The 6963-nt window shown below is 35.7% G+C and overlaps 1 pseudogene; it reads left to right on the top strand.

Annotated features, from left to right (window-relative positions):
* The first annotated feature begins 1620 nt into the window (after window positions 1-1620).
* On the top strand, window positions 1621-2503 carry LOC109678329 (ribonucleoside-diphosphate reductase subunit M2 pseudogene; annotated as a pseudogene).
* The last annotated feature ends 4460 nt before the right edge of the window (window positions 2504-6963 follow it).

Genomic DNA, 6963 nt, shown 5'->3' with positions numbered 1-6963 from the left:
AATACAATTGAAAGGACAGAAGCAAACCTACAGGCAAATAGCCAACTTACTTCTGACAAAAGCACAATGACAGTTCAGCAGGAAAAGCACAGCCTTTCTGACACATGGTATTGGAGGAATTGGATAATTGTGTCCACGAAATGAATGTTGATCCATACTTCAGGCCATACTTCATTTATATATATAAATGAATTTAAAATGGATTATAGATCAAAATGTAAGACAGATAGGGCTGGTAGAGTTTGTGCCTTGCAAGTGCGTAGCCCTGAGTTCAAACCCAAGTACCCTCAAAAGATACAGTTAACAGGATAAATACATGGAGCAAATGTAAAAACATACTTTATTTATGAATTAAGTATTATAATGAAGCATATTATTTTATATAGATAATACACAAAAATTAATTTTTTTATTTATAGGACAGAAAAATAGGCCTGGAAGTGTGGCTCAGTGAAAGAGCACTGAGACCTCATGCTGGATGTCAGCACTGAAAACCAAACACCCAAGCAAGAAAAACAATAAAAAGAGGGAAATTTTCAAGCCACGAACTGAGGGAAGAGCCTACTAAAAATACTGATGATAAGGAAGTGTTATCAGAAATGTACAGTGGCTCTTAGAACTGAACAAACAGCAAGCAACTAATTTTAAAAAGTGAAAAGAACTCAAAAAGATAGTTCAATACAAATGGAAAGTAAGTACATGAAGATGCAGAACATTGCTAGATATTAAAACATACTGATATGCAGAATAGACACTCATTAAATAATTGCTAAAATTTAAAAAACACACTTTGTGTTATGGAACATTTGGACAAGTTGGAACTTGCATTTATCACAGATGTGAACTGAAAATGGTCCAAATGCTTTGGAGAAATACTTAGAAAATAATTAATATATGGAATGGAATGGGTGAAGAAAAGACTTTTTTGGGTGCCAGATTTGTTAACCATCTTTTTAATGGTATTTAAATACCTGTTTAGCATGTAAGTCAAAGCTTATCAAATGACACAATTTTTATAAGTGCAGTTCATCATATATCCAGCATACATTGTAAAGCTACTGAAAACAAAATGATCTGTTGCAAGAACAAACATCAAAGACATAACAAGGGACAAAGGAAATGCAGAATAAAGTAGTAATAGTAAGAGTGAGATGTTAATCTCAAGACAATGAAAAGAAATAGTTGGGCTTTAAGCAAGGGGTTAGCTTAATCAGATCTGAATTTTAAAAAAATGCATATTTGAATGCAAACAAAAACAACATGATAACACGTTAATGCCCTATGGTTCAGTGCTAATCAGTATGTGTACATATTACTACAATATATCTTAAAAGACCTTATGTTTATGCAATCCCCCAACTTTACACTTCATTCTATTTTGTTTATTTACCTACACAACATCTTTGTAATTAGGCCGAGGCTGCTCACAATAGTCTGTGACTATTTCAGATACTGAAGCTGAGTCATCAAGATCTTCCACAGCTTTTATTTTCTTCTGACCAATAAAAAATGCTATTTTAAAATGTTCCAACAGAGTGTACCGGGTTCCAGCTGCTGCTTTTCTTCGTTTCCTTAGACGCAGCCACAGCCACTACCATGCTCTCCGTCCGCGTCCCGCAGATGTATAAGGCCGAGGCTTCCTTCTGGACAGCTGAGGAGGTGGATCTTTCCAAGGACATCCAGCACTGAGAGCTGTTGAAGCCGGAGGAGAGATACTTCATATCTCATGTTCTCGCTTTCTTTGCAGCTAGTGATGGCATAGTGAATGAAAATTTGGTGGAGCGATTTAGCCAAGAAGTGCAAATTACAGAAGCCCGCTGTTTCTATGGCTTCCAAATTGCCATGGAAAACATACATTCTGAAATGTACAGTCTCCTTATTGACACTTACATTAAAGATCCCAAAGAAAGGGAATTTCTCTTCAATGCCATTTAAACAATGCCTTGTGTGAAGAAGAAGGCAGACTGGGCCTTGCGTTGGATTGGGGACAAAGAGGCCACCTATGGAGAAAGGCCTTTGCCGCCTTGGAAGGAATCTTCTTTTCTGGTTCTTTTGCATCAATATTCTGGCTCAAGAAACGAGGACTAATGCCAGGGCTCACGTTTTCCAATGAGCTTATTAGCAGGGATGAGGGCTTACACTGTGACTTTTCCTGCCTGATGTTCAAACACCTGTTACATAAACCGTGGGAGCAGAGAGTAAAAGAAATAATTATCAATGCTGTTAGGATTGAACAGGAGTCCCTCCCGGAGGCCTTGCCCGTGAAGCTTATTGGCATGAATTGCACTTTAATGAAGCAGTACATTGAGTTTGTGGCAGACAGGCTTATGCTGGAGCTGGGTTTTAGCAAGGTTTTCAGAGTAGAGAATCCATTTGACTTCATGGAGAACATTTCTCTGGAAGGGAAGACTAACTTCTTTGAGAAGAGAGTAGGCGAGTATCAGCGGATGGGAGTGATGTCCAGTCCTACAAAAATTCTTTTACCTTGGATGCTGACTTCTAAACGAACTGAACATGTGCTCTTATTTTGCTGATTTTTTTCCCCCTCAACATTTACCAAAAAAAAAATCAGCCAAAGCAAATCAACCAGCTACACCATGAACTGTCATAAGGTTCATCGACGGCATCTATAAAACTGTGTAGCTACCTCAGAATTAATCCTGTACATTACTAATGGTAGTGGTGTTGTCACCTAGAAAGGAAAAGGATTTTTAAAACAGGCTACCTGGACTCTTATGGAGGCTCTTGTCCTGTTGGCTTTTGCAAGCTGGCTGGCTGGCTGTGTGACTTCATAGCACTAGATATCAGCCTCACTGCTTCAAGGCAGACTTTAAAAGTTTACTTAACTAGTTTGTAAATAAAAGTGGCACTTTGTACACAAACATTGTACTGTTGAGGGAAAAGCCTTATTTATTTGGTTTTTATACCAAATACAAAGTGTTCTATTTACCACTAATGGTAGCCAATTCAAAATATGCCAAGTGACTAAAAGAAATTAAACTTGAGACAACGAAGCATGTAATTTCTCAGCTTTGTTTTCTTTAATGAATTGAAATACTCTAATCAGCTTTCAAGTGCACCCTGTGGATACCTTGATAATAGTGTGGGGGTGCCAACAGAGGGCAGGATGTGTTTTATTTTATCCATAGACCAGGTACAGTGTCATGGCATCTCCTGCCCCAGCCAAGGTGTGCCATGCCTTTCAGAGCAAGGTGCTTCTGAACTTTCACTCATTAGGAATTAAGGCATGCTAGTGGCCTGTTCTTAATATGTGTCAAGGGCAATATTTTGTTTCTCAAATTGTACACACTTGTACTTTGCCCGATTTCTAGTTATATGAATGGTTCTTTGAAAGGGCTTTGTAGGTGGGATCTCAGGTAGTATTACAGATTTTCAAATTATTGAACAAAACGGCCCACCTAACATCTTGCCTCTGTGAAGTGGTCAAGCCAGGACTGAAATTGGCTCTCCTGCAACTTGTCTTTATTTTAGTTATTTTTTGAGTAGGTAGTGTTGACTTGATCTATGCCACATTTCTTAAATTAGAAAATAGTTTTTACTAGATATGTCCTTTTAGACTTTACCTATTTGTACTTTGGAAAAAATCACTCACCCAGTATTATTTTGAAGCTCATAACTGATAAAGACATTGCTCCCTATGATTCCAATATTTGCCTAAATACAAATGTCACCTGCTGGATTCTTAAACATGAGTAGAAAACTAGCTGTATGAGCTATTCATGTGTGTTCCATTCAAATGGAAGCACAAACTAAAGTTAATAGAGCCAGCTTGAATCAATCTGCTTTTGTTTGGGAAGAGAAAACCAGGATGTCACATGGGAGATGCTGCATGATTTGCATTGATCCTTAGTCCCATTTGTTAACTGATCACATGTATGTTGGTTGTTTGACCACTGGTCAGTTTTCATCATTTATTGTACAGTGTCAATTCCTGTAATATTGGACCCTTTTCTGCCTTTAAATTATTGTTACTTAAAGTTAATAAATCCAGGTTATATGAAAAAAAAAATAAAATGTTCCAACATATTCATACCATATATTGAAGATAACTATTTTGTTGTTATGTACCATATATATAATATATATTTCTATTGAAGTTTCACAGGTGTTGGTGAAAAGAACAGGTTTTTATCAAAAGAATAACCTTAACAATGGTTAAATAAATATCTTTACATAACAAAGGACTATTTTTCTCACTTTACCTTTTCTAATGAATGTTTAATTTCTATAATGAATCACATTTGATTTTATTATGTAATTTTGAATAAAATAATATTTTAATATTGTTTACACATATTTAAGACCTATAATTACATGCACTGTCAGTTTCTTAACTTCTTCAAAACAATCAAGTACTAAACATTTACAAAAATTATAAGCTTTTGATACAACAAATATGAGTTGATATCTGAAGAACTGCAGGAAAGCAAGTCTGAAAACAGCCAGGGATTGGGTAAGATACTGTGGAATGGTAAGTAGTCTGCTTTGGTCAGATGCTGAATGAGTCAGAGCAGTGTGAGTGACAAGAGGTAAGGAGGAGTAACTTCACAATAAACAAATTGATTTGTATATTTTTAGTCCATACTAGGGAAAGTTAACTTTTCAGGGTGACAAGATGCAAACCAATGAGAGAACAAATGCCAGGATATTCTAAAGTCACTTTTCATGTGATTATTTATGAACTGTTGTTGCTTCACTAAGTATTATTAGAGAAATCCAGAATCATCCCCAGTTGAATAGCATAATACGATGTCTGGCACTACTGACTAGAGTTTGGGTTGAGTACCATGCACAAGACATTGACTTTAATTTCCAGTACACTGAATTTTAAAAATTGAAGAGAACATGAATAAAAGTCTGAATGAAATCTAAGATAATAGGTATGAACAGGTGAGTAAAATAAGGAAGAAAAGGAAAGATGATAAAGAGTAATTCAATACAAATTTAGAAATCATTTTTTGAAAAGTCAAGATAAAATTCTAGAAATGTAATACTCAAAAACCCAACAAAAAGCTCAGCTGAAAGCCTCACCAATAGCCTAGATCAAACTGAAGCTAGGATTTAAGTGCTGGAAGGCAATATAGGTGAATTACATCATTCAGATGCAGAAAAAGATAAAATAAGAATTAAGCAAAATTGGAACAGGAGTGATCACTGGAACACCAATGATAGAATAAACCTATGAATAGTGGACAGAAGAAGAGAAGGAACAAGCTCAAGTCACGGAAAACCTATTCAATAAAGGATAGCAGAAAATTTCCCAGACCTTGAGAAGCAAAATAAACAAGCCTGCAAAAAAAGCTCCCTTTATCACATGACATTGCAGGTAAAATATTACATACACAGATCAAAGAAAAATTGTTTGCCATTGAAAGAGGGTAGCACCAAGTGCTATATAATGGCAAACCCATGAGAATAACAACAGGTTTCTCTAAAGGAACTCTAAAATCAAGGAGGGCATGGAATGATGAATTCTATACCCTGAAGGAAAATCACAGCTAAACAGGAAATGTTATTTTTCAAATTTGAGGGAGAAATAAAACTATTTTGCAAAAAACAAAAGTAAAGAAAACATGACTATTAATACAGAAATGCACATGTGGCACAGCACACAGCTAAATGTGAATATGAAAATACAGGAAGAAAAGACTCTCAAGCTGAGTAGATAAGAAAATGAGAATAGGAAATAATTAAACACCACATAGAAAGCAAACTAACAGGACCTAATCCATAACTTTTCATATCAATTATGAATGCTAATGGTCTCAAATCTCCATTCAAAAAAGATAGACTGGAAGATTGAATTAAAAAATATGACACAACCCTTTATTTCTTACAAAAACTCAGTGGTAAAGAACTACACAGGCTTAAAGTGAAGGAAAGGAAGTCCAAAAGCAAGCAGAATCTAACTTTCAAATTGAAATTAATCATAAGAGACAAAGAAGATCATCAAGAGGACACGATAATTAGGATTATATGCACTGAACATTGACACACCCAGTCTCACAAAACAAACACTAATGGACATAAAACCAGCAGAATTAGAAAAAATCTTTGCCAGCTGTACATCTCACAAGGGGTTAATGCCAAGAATATATAGGGAGCTCAACAAACTAAAGTCCCCAAAGTATCAATGACACAGTGAAGAAATGGGGAAATCAACTGAACAGGGCTTTTTCTAAGGAAGAAGTCCAAATCTCTAAAAAAGAAAAAAAAAGACAAGAAGAAATACTCAAGATACCTGGCCATAAAGGAAATGTAAATCAAAACCACCTCACTCCTTTTAGAATGGGTGTCATAAAAGAAAACAACAAGAAAAAATTTCAACAGGAATGTGGGGAAAGGTAGAAATCTTATACACTATTAGTGGGAATGTAAATTAGTATAATCACCATGGAAAAGAATATGGTGGCTTCTAAAAAATCTAAAAATAGAACTGTCCACTTATCAGGAAAACTATTTGCAGGGATATAACCAAAGGAATGTGACTCAGGTTACAATAAAGAAACTTCCACACCATGTGTATTGCAGCATTAGGGACAAGAATCAAGGTATCGAAACAACCAAGGTGCCCTGCTACTAATGTGTGGATTAAGAAAATGTGGGGTTTACATACAGTGTTGTTTTATTCATACATGAATAAATTTTGTCCTTTGCAGGAACATGGATGGAATTGAAAACATCATCTTTAGTGACATTAGTCAGGTTAAGAAAGCAAAAGTCTTGAACTAGCCTTTTCTCTAGTTCCTGGTCTCCTTCTCCTATTGGCCTCAGTTGCTTTAAAGTATCTGCTTTAGTTTCTCTGTGTTGAGAGCAACAAATACTATCTAGTTTTTTAGGTGTCTAGAAGGTAACACACATGTACAGGAAATCAATGTGAGTCAACTCCCTGTATAGCTATCCTTATCTCAACTACTAAAAACACTTGGTCCTTCCTATTAT

This window comes from Castor canadensis, chromosome 15 (assembly GCF_047511655.1).
Source record: "Castor canadensis chromosome 15, mCasCan1.hap1v2, whole genome shotgun sequence".
NCBI classification, from domain to species: Eukaryota; Metazoa; Chordata; class Mammalia; order Rodentia; family Castoridae; genus Castor; species Castor canadensis.
This window is presented reverse-complemented; position numbering and strand designations above follow the sequence as displayed.